Genomic DNA, 15,929 nt, shown 5'->3' on the forward strand with positions numbered 1-15,929 from the left:
CCGCCGGAGCCCGTCGCCGCCGACCCCACCGCCCCGCCGAAGCCTCCTGTCATCGCCGGAGCCACCGCCCGCCGCCGCCGTCCTGCCCGCCGAGGTAGCCGCCACCGCCGGTTTTCGGTAGAAAACCGTATGGATTATTTTCGAAAACCCTAGGTTTTTTATATAGATTGGTTATATTTTTTCCGGTTTAGTTATTTAGCGAACGCTCATTCGTACGTACGTTTTAACGAATGGTGTTCACTCGTTAGCCGCAGACAGCGAACGTTCGTTCGTTAGCCTGTTCGTCAGTTTTCCTTTTTCCAGGGTTTTTCCGCGATTATTTTCGATCGCGATTTCTGCCCTGATTTTTGTTTTAGTTTATCTTTTCGCTCGTTTATAGGAATTAGGTGATTCAAGCGCCTAGATCTTCGCTCGTTTATCATCCTGGAAAGTCTAAATAGTAGCTGATGTGTTGAGCCGAAAGAGCCATGTCAATACACTCATGACCGAGGATTACTCAAGGAGTTAGCAGAGGATCTTCGCGAGCTATGTTTGGAAATAGTTCCAAGAGACTATGTAGCAGCGTTGGAAATTCAGTCTACTTTGATGGATAAGATCAGAGAAGCTCAGAAGACGGACAAGGAGATCGCCGAGATAAAAGAAACGATGAGCAAAGGAAAAGCTAAAGGATTTCGTGAGGATGAGCACGATACCTTATGGTTTGAGGACCGCGTATATGGCCTAATGATCCGGAGATCAAGAAGTTGATTCTGCAGGAGGCCCATTGTCGTGGAATTAACACGTCAGATGTCCTTAGTGTCAGGACTTAGTCGCGAGGCCAACGCATCTATGTGGTAGCTTGAGAGGGGTTAATCGGGACAAGAGACGCAACGCGCAAGACAAAGATTTAGACAGCTTCGGGCCCCGGGAAACATCATCCGGTAAAAACCCTACATGATGTTTGTGGCTAGATCTCATTATCATCACGAGGGAGTCGCCGTAAACTGGCTTCCTCTAGTTGTGTCTAGCCCTAGAGATTGTTTCTTCTTTCTTGTCCCTCTTTGGGGAGCCCTGCCCCTCCTTATATAAGTTAGAGGGGCGGGTTACATGTGGAGTCCTAGTAGGACTAGCTTATCTTGTACTACAAGCCGGATTAAAGTCCGGGTCTTGATTCCTTGTAAGGGAGATACTCCTCACGCCTTTCCTCTTAAGCCGGCCTATCATAACGTAAGTCGGCCCTCTAGGCCTTGAGCCTCTTGGGCCCCCGGGTCTTGTCGCTCCTCTGATGCGCTTGCCAGGTCACCCATAAGTCGCCAGGATCGGGCGGGTCACTTAGTGTTTCGTCTAGTCAGGGCGGGTCATTAGTGAGTCGCCAAGGCCGGCCGGGTTATGCTTCCGGCCGGGTTACACCACGGGGTATATCCCCGACATTAGCCCCCAAGTTTAGCTTGAATTTATCCATGGTGAACTTATGCTGCAAAATAAACACAAGAACAAATTTGACAGGTTGTGCTCCGGGTTAAGAATTCTTGTAAACCGGCACCTGAACATCCTTAAGTCCTTGTCTTTTCCTTCTTCTAGAAAATCTGGGTCAATAAGCTAGCTTCATACTTAATTTGCTAATGTTGGTTTCTCACACAAAAATATTGTGAAGAATAATCCACTTGAGTCGGTTTCCAAGGCGCCGGGTTATATAATTTTGGTCTTCAAATACTCATCTGATATTCAGCCAGCTTGAAGATATAAAACTTGCCGGTTTATCATTACCCAAAAACTCCGGGATATAAAGATTGATGATGTCGAGTCGTAATTGTTGTTGACACCGGGTCATGTAATTGATCTTCCTGATTTGCTCAAAACTGATAATTTGAAGATGTTCCTCTTTATATATGCATAATACCTATAGCCCCCAAGTCTTAAGAGGAGAACATGGTGAGAGCTTAAGACTTGCTCCAATATAAGTGTTGCAACCAAAGAAAAAATCCGGTTTGTTCATCTCAATCATTAGTTATAAACTGAATATTCCACATAGGTAGCCCCCAAGTTCTGGGTTGTCATGCTTGCAGCAACCTGGGACTTGTAATTGCCTTATGCTCATAAAAATTTCAACCAGTGTAGCCTCCAAGGGTCGGGTCATTATGCAATAATGAGCGGGGACTTTATAAATATGGTCATATAGATTTGAACAGCAACGTGTAGCCCCCAAGGGCCGGCTCAGTAAGATAATATTGAGCTAGTACTTTATATATACTTCTTTGAAAAGAACATCATATAATGTAACCCCCATCATGGGGCGTGAACCCACGTCCACAAGGTTGAGAGCTTTGTGTTTTATCAACTGAGCAGTGGATCTCTTCAATAATAGATGAAAATTTGTATACCTTGAATTGTTGACAGGAGCAATTGGTAGCCCCCAAGGGCCGGCTCATTTAAAATGTGATGAGTCGGGTCTTTAATAAGTTGAGCAAAAATTGACTTTGCATTAGCCCCCAAGTGCCATGGTGCATGCTGGAAGTGACATGGGACTTGTATATTCGATGTAATCTCGATTTGAATAATGTAGCCCTCAAGTGTTGGGTCGTAAGCCTGCAGCGACTCGGGACTATTCCTTTCATTGTAGAATAAATCATATCCATTGATAAAATAATAGCCATTGTGCTGAAGCGACTTTGAAGACCTCAATCATAACACTAGATATTGATAATCACAATAGAAATCTAGCCATGTTGGCTATTTAAGATTTAATCAATATAATCCGGTATAAAGACCTCAATCGTTCAATATCATCATGAAAATCCAGCCAGTTTTGGCTATTAAAGATGTAAATACCTCATCGGTTGACAAGTAAATCCGGAGTTTAAATACATGGCGGCTCTTGGCCGATGACGACTTAATGTAACCCGGTGGCCTATAGCCCTTGAGAAAATCAATAATTGATAACCCTTTTGAGACACCAATTTCAATGATGAGCTTGGACTGAAGCATTTATATAAGTCATAATTCTGCAAATCCTGCACAGAGTTTAAACAACATATGCCCTGGCGACTTAACATCAAGAGCCAAGGCAGGTAACCACCCAAATGTAGTCTTATCATGCACACAAGTAGATTACAAGATCCCTATGATCCTTTGAATGATCCCACCGGTTTATGTGACCCGGACAGTGAAGTTGACTCTGTAAGAGCTGCCACATATGATATTTGTGACAACTCAAAAACTTGCGATTGTATAAAAACAGATAAAAATTTTGAGGCTTCTGATTCGAATACGATCAGTAAACCGTCCCGAAGGGGTTAAGCTAAGATTCAAATACGATCATATAGCCCATCCTGTGTCGATCAAAGTGGGTATCGACAGCTATGTTCTCTTTGGTTCGAATATGACCTATGTTTGAACAGAAAAACCCCCAAATGACCACTATAATATTGAATTTGTACTGCCGAGTTATATGACCTGTGTAATAAGGGTGATAACCCAATCCTTATAAGCCAATGCTTCCATATAAATGATGGTTGTCATAAGCTGGTGACTTATAGTCAAAAGTCAAGTCGGTTAATCATAAAACACTTATATACATTTGAGATATAATCCCCAAAAGGTCTCAAGTTAAGTAATTGTGGCTACAATAAACTTTACCAGAGATAGAATAAAACTTTTTGAGGCTTCTGATTCGGATATGATCAGTAAACCGTTCCAAAGGGGTTAAGCTAAGATTCGAATACGATCATATAGCCCCCAGTGGCTTGGCGATGCCGATCAAGTGGGTATCGACGGCTATGTTCTCTTTGGTTCGAATACGACCTATGTTTGAACAGGAAGCCCCCAAGTGACCATAAGAGTTGTTTAACGACGCTAATTCGAATACGATCCATGTCGATTCCCAAAGGGGTTGAGCTATGATTCGGATACGATCAAGAAGCCCCCAAGTAGGTTCCGCATTTTGCTAATCAAAAGGGTATCGACAGCTATGTTCTCTTTGGTTCGAATACGACCTATGTTTGAACAGGAAGCCCCCAAGTGACCGTATAAATTTTGGCATTGCGCCGATCAAGAGGGTACTGATGGCTATGCCCGATGAGCAGGAAGCCCCCAAGTGACCATAAGATAAGCCTTAAAGCAGGATGCCCATGTTTTGAACCGGAATTTCTTAAACCGGATATTGAGATCCTCAAAGCTTTGTAAGGGACAAATTTACCTTGATCCGGATGTTGAACCGGTTTTGATAGCTTCAAAGCTTTTCGGGAGAAAGATGTCTCTTGAACTGGATTTTAAGCCGGAATTTTCATCAGTATGGTAGTGTCCTCCGGAACCGGGTTATCATCCCCTCCCATGACCCGGAGTTCCCGAGTCATGTCACTGTAGCCCCCGAGTTTTAAGACTACTCGAGGAGTTGGCTTGAGACTCTCCATATTTGACCGTGATATAAACCGGTATGAGTCATTCAACATCTCAGTGACATAACTTGTCCTGCATTGGAGAACTTGCAAGCCAAAGTAATTGCTCTTTTAAAGAAAGCAATATATAATATAAAATATACTGGATGGATTTCACCTGATGTGTTGAGCCGGAATTAATCCGTCGCAGAGTTGATGATCACTGCGGTAAAGTTGAAATCAATGATGGGTGAGTCGGCCACGGGAGCGGACAAATGAGTCGGCCGCGGTGTTGTAAGCCGGTGCGGACGAGTAAGTTGTCCTCTTTGTTGTAAACTGGCGTGGTTATAAAAGACGGCCAGTGCATTGTAAATCAGTGCGGTCGCAAGAGACGGCCACGACGTAGTAAGCTGGTGCGATCGAGAGAGACGGCCATGGCGTTGTAAGCCGGTGCAGGAGTCCGTTGAGTAACGACGACCACCTGCGCCAAAAGATGTTGGCGTGTCTCCACCTCCGCGGTATAATATCAATTTTTATCATAAATAATTTGCCCTGCATAAACAATATTGCAGACCAAGGCAAAGATAAACTTGTTCTTTGACAAAAACAACATGTGATAATAAAAACAAACTTGGATGGATATCACCTGATGCGTCAGGCCAGTAGCTATCCACCGTGGAGTTGATGATCACCGCGGTGAAGCTGAAATTAATCACGGGCGAACTGGCTGTGGCGTCGTAAGCCGGTGCGGTTGGGCGTGTCAATCGCAGGAGCAGCAAGCCACTCGAACGCCGAGTCGGCCACGGGGGTGGACGGGTAAGTCGCTCGTCACATTGTAAGCCAGCACAGACGTGTGAATCGGCTGGCGTGTTGATGTAGATCGGACCGCAGGGGCGGCGAATTGCACCCACCTGTTGAACAGTAAGCGGTCGCCGATGCTGTTGCATGATTATGCTACCGCACACTCCATGAATATGACATTACACCATCTTTATGATGAATCATTGTCCTGCACATAAAGGTGTACATACCAAAGTGATTGTTTTTTGACAAAAAACAATATGTGCTAATAAAATAATCTTAGATGGATATCACCCGGTTCGTCTGGATGACAGATGGAGTCTTACAAACACCGAGTTAAAAATCGCTCGCCCAAGGCAACGGCGGAAACGGTGCACCACAGTATTGAAGACGGCCCGAGGTGAAAACCGTGGATGATGAAGTAGGGGCAGCCCACAACGGACGTGCAGTGACTCGGAACAACGTTGCTGCGGTGGCTTGTGGAGGCAGGTCCGCGGGCCGTGGCTACAACAACGATAAAAAATGCACCGACGGCTCGGAACGGCGCGGCGGACCCGCGAAGAGGTGAAGCGGCGGGTAGAAGGCCAAGGCCAACTGGGCGAGTCGAGGCGCTTACCGTGAGGATGATCCTGTAGTACCACTTGCCTTCTTCCGATTCGGATGGATGTAGTCATTAAAGATAGAACACATCTGATCTAGTACTAGTACTCAAGTAGTATTAGCCCTCTTCCCAAAAAGGAAATAATTGATGTTGGCTTTCACGTGACAAAGTACTAGAAGTACTTTTGCTTTGGTCTTTACGCCAGGGAGTAGTTCTCCATCTAGTCTGATTCCCCTGGACTTGCAACAGCGGAGCCCGATTTGTCTGTTTCAGCAGGTTATGGCTGCGGATAAACAATCTTTGATATGACAGATCGTGAGACTGCGGTAGCGGTCAGGCCACATCATTCGCCAATTCTCTTCTTCTTTTTTATCTCGACTGACGAACTTGGAGATGATACAAATACTTCAGCACTACCTCCTTCCCCCGGTCAACTGCAAGTTTCTCGATCATTACTCCGACGTGATTATGTAATTGCACGATTGCAGCATCGTCGGAAAACAGCAGCTTGTAGCGGACAAAAACTCAGATCCTGTCGTGGATTTGTCACGGCAGATGTCCTAGTGAAAGGACTTAGTCGTGGAGCCATCGCCACGGGTTTACTTGAAGGGGTTAAAGCGGACACAAAGACACGAGGGTTTTATACTAGTTCGGCCCCTTCGATGAAGGTAAAGCCTACATCTAGTTGTGATGGAATTGATATGGTCTCGATGGCTAGGGAGCAAACAAGCTTCGCCCAGGCTCGAGTTGTCGTTGTCTGTCCTGAACCACCGCCGGGTCGTCCCCTTATATACACGGGTGACGCCCGTCGGTCCATAGAGTCCCAACCGGTTCATACTCGTATCCCGGTTGGTATCTCTCTATTCCTAACTTACAATACAAGTTATACATCAGGTAGGTTTACGGCTACAGATTCTAAACCAACTATAGGCCTTGGGCCTTCATCTGCTTATATCACTAATGAAGTTAACCCGGCCCAAGTAGGCCGGTTTACGCCTAGTGGTAATATCCCCAACATTAGGCCCCAGATTGATTTGAACTGGTTCATGTCAATCCTTCACAAAATCTTGTGTCTTGGACATCTTCTGGTAATTGGTAAACCGCCACGTTGTCATCATTTCTGGTTGTTGTAAACCGGCATGACGTCATCATGAAATTTGTCATTTATAACGCCCTCTTTTAACGGCAGCTCCTGGATCCGCGCGCTTGACCTAACTCTGTTGCCTTATAAATAAGACCGAATGGTCATCTCCTTTCTTTTCCCCTCATCTCTTCTTCTTCGTCTTCCTCGCATCGCCAGCCTTGGAGCTCCGCCGCCACCGTCGACCTCTGCTTCGTCTTGGGCCGCTGCATCAACCTGAGCGCACCAGAGCACTACGGTATCGTTCCGCATCTTCTCCGTTCCCAGTAAGCTTTCTCCTCTTCTTGACCTAGATCTGTTCTTAGGGTTCCATGTTCGTGCTGTGTTCGTCACTTTCTCATACTTGTATTCCGACTCTTGGATGAATATGTAAACTCCAGCTGTGTTCAGTAGTAATCTTTAAGCATCCGCCTATTATTTCTTATCTAAGCCCATAGATCTCACGCACATACCCGCTCAATGGTTCACTTCCGTTCCGCCTTACTCTTCGGAATATTTCCTGTTTTTGTGAGCTCACTGTAGATCCGTGGCTGTAATAAGATCTTGTGAAACCTGTTTCTGTATACCTAGTTGTCCATAGCTTCAATTTCTTCCGATGCTTAGGTCAGGCGGTTTAACTTATCATAGAAAAAAGTTACTAAACAGGTGTATACCATTAGTCCCCTGGTTGAACCGCCAGAATCCACATGATGCCGCATTGTGGAAGACCGGTTTATCGTAGTTTAGATCAACACCTTCTTTTAACCAGCATGTTCTTGAACCGGATCATCTATTTCTTGTAGATCTCGCCATGGCCAAACAAGTGTATGAGTGCCATTGGGTTCCTTCTCGCGTCACGGAATCACAGTTGGACGATCTAGTCTTGATCGGCGCTTTAGACAGTAAAGATACGATCCACTGGAGGGTTCCTGGAAATGAATGTCCACCTACCCCCCAGGAAGGAGAGGTTGTGGTCTTCGCAGATCACTTGGCCCGGGGCTTCAAACCGCCTGGCTCTAAATTTTACCGGGATGTGTTAGCCAATTTTCAGCTCCGTCCACAGGATATTGGCCCCAACTCTGTTACCAATCTATGCCACTTTCAAGTGCTCTCTGAGGTATACTTTCAAGAGGAGCCTTCAGTCGAATTGTTTAGAGACCTCTTTCATTTAAACCGTCGCACTGAATTCACCGACGGCCCCAACACTGAATTGGGCGGTATGGCCATTCAGAAGAGGAAGGAAATCACTTATCCCCACGTCAAACTCCATACTCACACCAAGGAGTGGAATGCAACTTGGTTTTATTGCAAGGATACCTCTCCTGACAATGAAAATCCCTTGCCTGGTTTCCGTCCGGAACGGCTTAGCAACACGCACCCTTTTCCACAAAGACTAAGCGCCAAGGAAAGAATTAAATACGCTCCGCAATTGTCCAAGCTCCGAGCTTTTATGGCCAACGGCTTAACGGGAATAGATCTTGCATGCTGTTGGATATCATGGAGCATACTGCCTCTGAGCCGGCGCTCCAATTTGTTGTGCAAGTATACTGATAGTGTCGACGACCCACTCCGACACACTAAAATCCAACTCCCCGATGACGAAGTCACAGAATCTATGAAAAAGATGCTGAATGAACCGGAGCACCTCTGTGCTCAAACCGGTCTGCCTCCTTACTGCACCACCAACAAACCGCTAGCGGTAATATTTTAATTGCTCTATTGTTGAACCGGTTACTGCTTTATATGTTTGACATTTAATTACTGCTGATCCAGGGCGATAATCCGTTTTGGAGCAAGAAACTTCCTCAAGACAAAATGGAGAAAGCAGGGCAGCCAATCCGTCCCAAGACCAAGGTTATTAAGAAGCCAGCTCATAAGAGAAAAACCACCGCTTCATATGATCCAGCTATTGATGATGATGTGGGTAACCCGGACCTTGAGGTAGAACTTGACTCGCTTGGCTTATTTTTTACACGCCTTATTGATGATGATGCTTGTCAGGATGACGCTGAAGCCAGCAATGCGGAATTCGTTGAGGTAACTATTCTCTCTTCCGATTCAAAAATCTTGCCTTTGCCAAAACTTCGACAGGCAAACCGGAAAGTTAAATTTTCTCATCCTCTTGCTTATTTGGATCCTAAATTTCATATGAAGATTCAGCAACATGAAGTTCGCCGCACAACCCGGCACAGTGGCCAGATAGTTACCTCCACCGGTTTACCAAACAGTCCGGTTCGAAAACGCCGCTCCGAGGTCTCTGACCTTTTTGTTGATTTACATCCTAAAGCGGGTTTCTTCCATCAACCTCTTAACCCATCCGACTCCAATTATCAGGTTACTTCTCATTCATCTTCTGGTGAATCGTTGGCCACTCAGCTGCCACCGTTAAAAATGGTTCTTGGGTAAGCTAAGCTAAACATATGCTTCCAGTACACTGTGTAATGGCTTATGCTTTTCGTTGACTCTTTGGTTTTCTTTCAGGGCCAAACCTAAACCGAGCAAGAAAGCCCGCCTGGATAAAGCGGCCGAAGAGGATGTAGCCCAAGAACATGACAAAACGCCAGATCTTGAGGCATTTGCTCCTGAGGATATTCCCAATGATCCTCCTTTACAAGACGATGCTATTCCCGAAGAGAGGCCTATTAATACTTCAGTCTCTGCTGACCCGCCTGTCAGCTCCGTCCGGATTGAGAAATCCCACAGTCCTGTTGACAAACCGATCACACTAACACAAATCGGCGAGTCCAAAGATGATGATGTTGTGATTACCGGTGTAGGCCGCTTTGAACCCGGGAATCCTGTCACCTTAACCAAGCATACCATAAAAGAGGATTTTTCCGCTCTGAATAAAGAAAAATGGGATGTTGAACTGGAGACATATGCTGCTCTGAGCGCCCAAGATCTTCATTCCGGCTATCTAAACCGGCTTTATACTAGCCGTGACTGTGAAGCTGGTCTGGTAAAAATGATGAGGGATAAATTTGAGGTAACTTACTTCTTTACTGCCTGCCTTTGCACCAATCCTCCTAGCCCCCAAGGGTCGGTTTGTAGCCTTCATCAAACCGGGACTTGAATATGATCCTCAACACTTTTGAAATCCATTAATATAGCCCCCAAGGGCCGGTTTAACTTAGCAGAATTAGACCGGGGCTCGGACAGAAAAACTATCCTTAGAACATAATTTGATCAAATAGCCATTAGCCCCCAAGTGCCAAGTTGAATACCTGTATTGAGCTTGGGACTTCGCAATCTAATAACTTGATGAAAATTGAAGGTGCATTAGCCCCCAAGTATCAGGCGTATAACTTTGTTTATGTGGTTGATACTTCAATTTCTTTGGACCGTTTGTTGAAAGCTTAATGTTGTCTGTATGCAGGCTGAGGTGAGAATCAAGGAGGACCGGATTGCCGATTTGCAGGAGGCCTTGAAAACCCAACAGGCTGAAACAGACAAGGCAAAGGAAGAACTAACCAGCGCCTTGAGCACCACTGAACAGCTGAAGAAGGGCTTCAAGAAAGAGCGGGCTGATTGGGCCACTGAGAAGGCCGCTTTAACCAAAAGAGCGGAAAATGTTGAAGCTGCCCTTAAACCGGTGGTGGATGAACTTACGGCCGTAAAGCAGCAAATACACTCCATGACCGCTGCAATCTTTGGTAAGCTCTTTTTAACTTCTGTGATAATTTGAACCTGCTGTAATGTAAATCCGGTGTGAGACCGTCCCTGTATTGTTGTAGGCACACGCATTGGGCACTTAGGAAATGATGTGCGGAAGAAACTAAAGGCTGCCTACACCTTAGTGGAACAATTATATACCGGAGCCCAGCGGATCATCACCACAGCCTCTCATAACAACTCGGCACCTTCTTTAATCCAGGACACTCTTAGCAGGTTGTCGATGCTTCCGGCCCGGATGGAGGAGCTGAAGAAATCTGCTGCTCGAACCGGAGCTATTAACGCTTTGATCCGGGCAAAGGCATGGGTGCCAGATTTCGACCCTATGGAAGCATCTCAAGGCTATCCCAGCCTGAAGGAAGATGGCTCTGAATTTGACGAAGAGGATTTAAGGGCAATAAACCGTGCAGTGCGCCCTCTGGCTTGTCAGCTAGCTGAAGAGGCAGACTTGACGCATTATCAAGCACAATACAATGACCAGAACAAGTGAGTGCCTGCCCCAACTCTTGAAGCGGAGAATCTGATCCCTCCAATCCGTAAGCACACTTACGCTCCTGATATTGAACCGTCTTCCCTAATCCATGAAGAGGCTGTTTTCCAAGCTTTAATGGGAATCGACTGGACCACTGTTGATTTCCAGCCAATGGGTAGAGACGAGGAAGCTGAAGTGGCGGATGATGAGGAGCAGGCTTGAACCGGAAGCCGGTTTGGATAGCTGTCTTTGGCATCTTTCCAAAAGAACAACGATCTTATTTCGGCACCGTGCTGCCTTGTAATAGAATAGTTAATACTTCTGCCTTGAATATGCCTTCGCGCATAAGTACTGAAGCTTTTGTTCGAAAAACTTCAATTCATATTTCCTGCCATGTCTGGGCATGAAGCTGGCTTAGCCGAGCTTGAAGCGGAGGTTTTATAAACCATTACCGTCAATAAGGGGGAGAAAACAGCTCCCGTAAAAGAAAAGGTAAACCGGGCATACTTCTCCGGATTAAAGGGGAATCAAATCCATCGGCTGAACCGGAAAAAGGGTGTTTGCTGACATAAAAGAAATCCAACAAAAACAAAGAACAAACAAACCATGAAAATAACATGGAAGCAAAGGCAATGATAAAAACCATTTGCAAAAAATATGCTATACTGAGCTGATCAGATGGTGTTACCATGGTCGGACAGGACCAAGCCCCCAATAGGAGTGACAATGATTCAAGTCAGCCAGGTCCCCAAATGATTCGTGGCATATATGCCAGATCAAGAGGCGTGGCAATGGTTCGGGTTCGACCAAGCCCCCAAGTGATTTTGTGGCCTTAGGCCGATCAAGAGGCGTGACTGGTTCAGACGTGACCATGTCCCCTAGTGATCTGGTGGCTGTCGCCTATCAAAAGGTGTCGCGTTGGTTCGGACACGACCAAGGCCCCAAGTGATATATAAAAAGCAAATGTCAAGGGGAAAACCGGAGGCCGCTTTAAAAACAGAACCACTCCAGGTAACCACGCATGATAAGAAAGACAGAGACCCCGCTTTAGCTGAGGCTCCGGTTTTATTATATCAAAGATAATATATACACTGTCATGATATGTACATAGATAGAGCCGATGTCTCAAGTGTAGTAAGGCCGAAGATGAGCTATATTCCACGGCCTGTTGGTCTCCTCCTCTGATGTACGTGAGTCTTTATGCTCTCGAATATCAATCAGATAGTACGACCCGTTGTGCAAATTCTTGTTGACCACGAAAGGTCCCTCCCAAGGTGGGGATAACTTGTGCATATCCGTCTGATCTTGGATGAGTCGAAGCACCAAATCTCCTTCTTGAAAAGTTCTGGTTCTAACCCGGCGACTGTGATAGCGACGAAGATCTTGCTGGTAAATCGCCGAACGGGCAGCCGCTATATCACGCTCCTCGTCCAATAGGTCCAAAGCGTCTTGCCGTGCTGTCTCATTGTCTGCTTCAACATAAGCTGCCACACGAGGCGAATCGTGCCGGATATCACTAGGGAGAACTGCCTCTGCTCCATATACCATGAAAAATGGTGTGTATCCTGTGGACCGGTTTGGCGTAGTATTGATACTCCATAACACAGATGGTAGCTCTTCAACCCAACATCCTGGTGTTCTTTGCAATGGGACCATAAGCCGGGGTTTGATGCCTCGCAAGATTTCCTGATTAGCTCATTCTGCCTGTCCATTGGACTGGGGGTGTGCCACTGACGACACGTCAAGTCGGATGTGCTCACGTTCACAGAACTCCTTCATAGCGCCCTTGGATAAATTGGTACCATTGTCAGTAATGGTACTGTGTGGAAAACCAAACCGGAAAATCACCTTTTTGATGAACTGCACCGCTGTTGCTGCATCACACTTGCTGACAGGCTCCGCTTCAACCCACTTGGTAAATTTGTCAACTGCCACCAAAAGGTGGGTTTTCTTATCCTTGGATCTTTTAAAAGGTCCGACCATATCCAGCCCCCAAGTTGCAAATGGCCACGTTATTGGGATCATCCTCAATTCTTGAGCCGGCACATGAGCACGCCTTGAAAATTTCTGACATCCATCACACCGTTTAACCAAGTCCTCCGCGTCAGCATGCGCTGTCAACCAGTAGAACCCGTGACGAAACGCCTTCGCTACCAGAGACTTTGAACCGGCGTGATGTCCACAATCCCCTTCATGGATTTCTCTTAATATTTCACAGCCTTCCTCAGGAGAAACACAACGTTGAAACGCCCCTGACACACTGCAATGATGCAATTCACCATTAGCAATCGTCATAGACTTGGATCGCCGGACTATCTGCCTGGCTAGAATCTCATCCTTTGGTAACTCCCCCCGGTTCATGTACGTAAGATAAGGAACCGTCCAATCCGGAATAGCATGCAGTGCTGCCACCAATTGAGCCTCTGGATCAGGAATAGCCAAATCCGCTTCACCTGGGAGCTGGACTGACGGGTTGTGCAACACGTCCAGAAAGACATTAGGCGGGACCGGTTTGCGCTGAGAACCCAACCGGCTTAAAGCGTCCGCCGCTTCATTCTTCCGACGGTCCACATGATCCACTTGATAACCCTTGAAACAACCCGCAATATTATCCACCTCCCGACGATAAGCAGCCATGAGCGGGTCCTTAGAATCCCAAGTGCCAGACACCTGTTGAGCCACGAGGTCCGAGTCACCGAAGCACTTAACCCGGCTTAAGTTCATCTCTTTAGCCATCCGGAGACCATGGAGCAAGGCTTCGTACTCAGCTGCATTATTAGTACAAGGGAACATTAAGCGGAGAACATAACAAAACTTATCACCTCGTGGGGAAGTTAATACGACTCCAGCCCCCGAGCCTTCCAGTTGCCTGGATCCATCAAAATGAATAGTCCAATATGTGTGATCCGGCTTCTCCTCTGGTGCTTGTAACTCCGTCCAATCATTGATGAAATCAACAAGTGCTTGAGACTTCACCGTCGTCCGAGGTACATACTTCAGTCCGTGCGGCCCAAGCTCTATAGCCCACTTGGCAATCTGGCCAGTCGCCTCCCAGTTCTGTATGATGTCACCCAAGGGAGCTGAACTGACCACTGTGATGGGGTGCCCTTGAAAATACTGCTTCAATTTCCGACTGGCCATGAAAATACCATAGACCAGCTTCTGCCAATGCGGATACCTTTGCTTGGATTCAATAAGCACTACGCTAATATAATAAACCGGCCGCTGAACCGGATACTCCTTGCCTGCCTCCTTGCGTTCCACCACAATAGCCACGCTAACTGCCCGAGCATTGGCTGCTACGTATAATAATAGTGGCTCCTTGTCGACCGGAGCTGCAAGGACAGGCGGATTGGCTAACTGCCGCTTCAAGTCCTCAAATGCTTCATCAGAAGTCGGACTCCAAATGAAATGGTCTGTCTTCCTCAGCATTTGGTACAAAGGAATGGCCTTTTCTCCGAGGCGGCTGATAAACCGGCTTAGTGCGGCAATTCGGCCCGCCAAGCGCTGAACATCATTGATGCACTTCGGTTTAGCCAGGGAGGTGATAGCTGTAATCTTCTCCGGATTAGCCTCAATTCCTCTATTAGACACCAGGAAACCTAGTAACTTGCCTGCCGGAACACCAAAGACACACTTGGCCGGATTAAGCATCATCTTGTAAACCCGCAAGTTGTCAAAGGTTTCCTTCAAGTCATCCACCAGCGTCTCCTTCTGCCTTGATTTTACTACAATATCATCCACATAGGCGTGCACATTGCGGCCGATCTGTTTATGCAGGCAATTCTGTACACACCGTTGATAGGTGGCTTGGGCACTCTTGAATCCGAAGGGCATAGATACATAGCAGAAGGCTCCAAAGGGAGTAATAAACGTTGTTTTCTCCTGGTCCTTAACCGCCATTTTGATCTGATGATATCCAGAGTATGCATCCAAAAAACTCAAATGCTCACAACCCGCTGTGGCATCAATGATCTGGTCAATGCGGGGGAGGGCAAAAGGATCCGCTGGACAGGCCCTGTTAAGATCTGTGTAATCCACACACATACGCCAAGTGCCATTTTTCTTAAGAACCAGCACCGGATTAGCAAGCCACTCTGGATGGAATACCTCAATGATAAAGCCAGCTGCCAAAAGCCTGGCCACTTCCTCTCCAATGGCCTTTCGCCTTTCTTCGTTAAACCGGCGGAGGAATTGCTTCACCAGTTTACACCTAGGATCCACATTAAGAGTGTGCTCAGCGAGTTCCCTCGGTACACCTGGCATGTCGGATGGTTTCCATGCGAAGATGTCCCGATCCTCACGGACGAACTCGGTGAGCGCGCTTTCCTATTTGGGATCCAAATTGGCACTGACAGTGAACTGCTTGGACGAATCGCCGGGCACGAAGTCAACAAGCTTGGTCTCAGCTGCCGATTTGAACTTCAGATCCGAATCATGCTCTGTAGTTGGCTTCTTCAAAGGAGTCATATCCGCTAGATCAACATTGTCCTTATAGTACTTCAACTCCTCCGTGGCACAGACCGACTCTGCATAAGCCGCATCACCTTCCTCACATTCCAAAGCGACCCTACGGCTCCCATGAACCGTTATTGTCCCCTTGTAACCCAGCATCTTGAGCTGCAAGTAGATATAACAAGGCCGCGCCATAAACTTGGCGTAAGCCGGCCGGCCAAACAAGGCATGATATGGGCTCTAGATCTTCACCACCTCAAATGTTAGTTTTTCCGACCGGGAGTCATGCTCGTCCCCAAAAGCCACGTCCAGGCCTATCTTACCAACAGGATATGCAGATTTGCCAGGCACCACACCATGGAACACCGTATTAGACGGTCTGAGATCTTTGTCTGTTAAACCCATGCGACGGAATGTCTCATAGTATAGTATGTTAATACTGCTTCCTCCATCCAT

Source organism: Triticum dicoccoides, chromosome 5B, assembly GCF_002162155.2.
Source record: "Triticum dicoccoides isolate Atlit2015 ecotype Zavitan chromosome 5B, WEW_v2.0, whole genome shotgun sequence".
In the NCBI taxonomy this organism is placed as follows: domain Eukaryota; kingdom Viridiplantae; phylum Streptophyta; class Magnoliopsida; order Poales; family Poaceae; genus Triticum; species Triticum dicoccoides.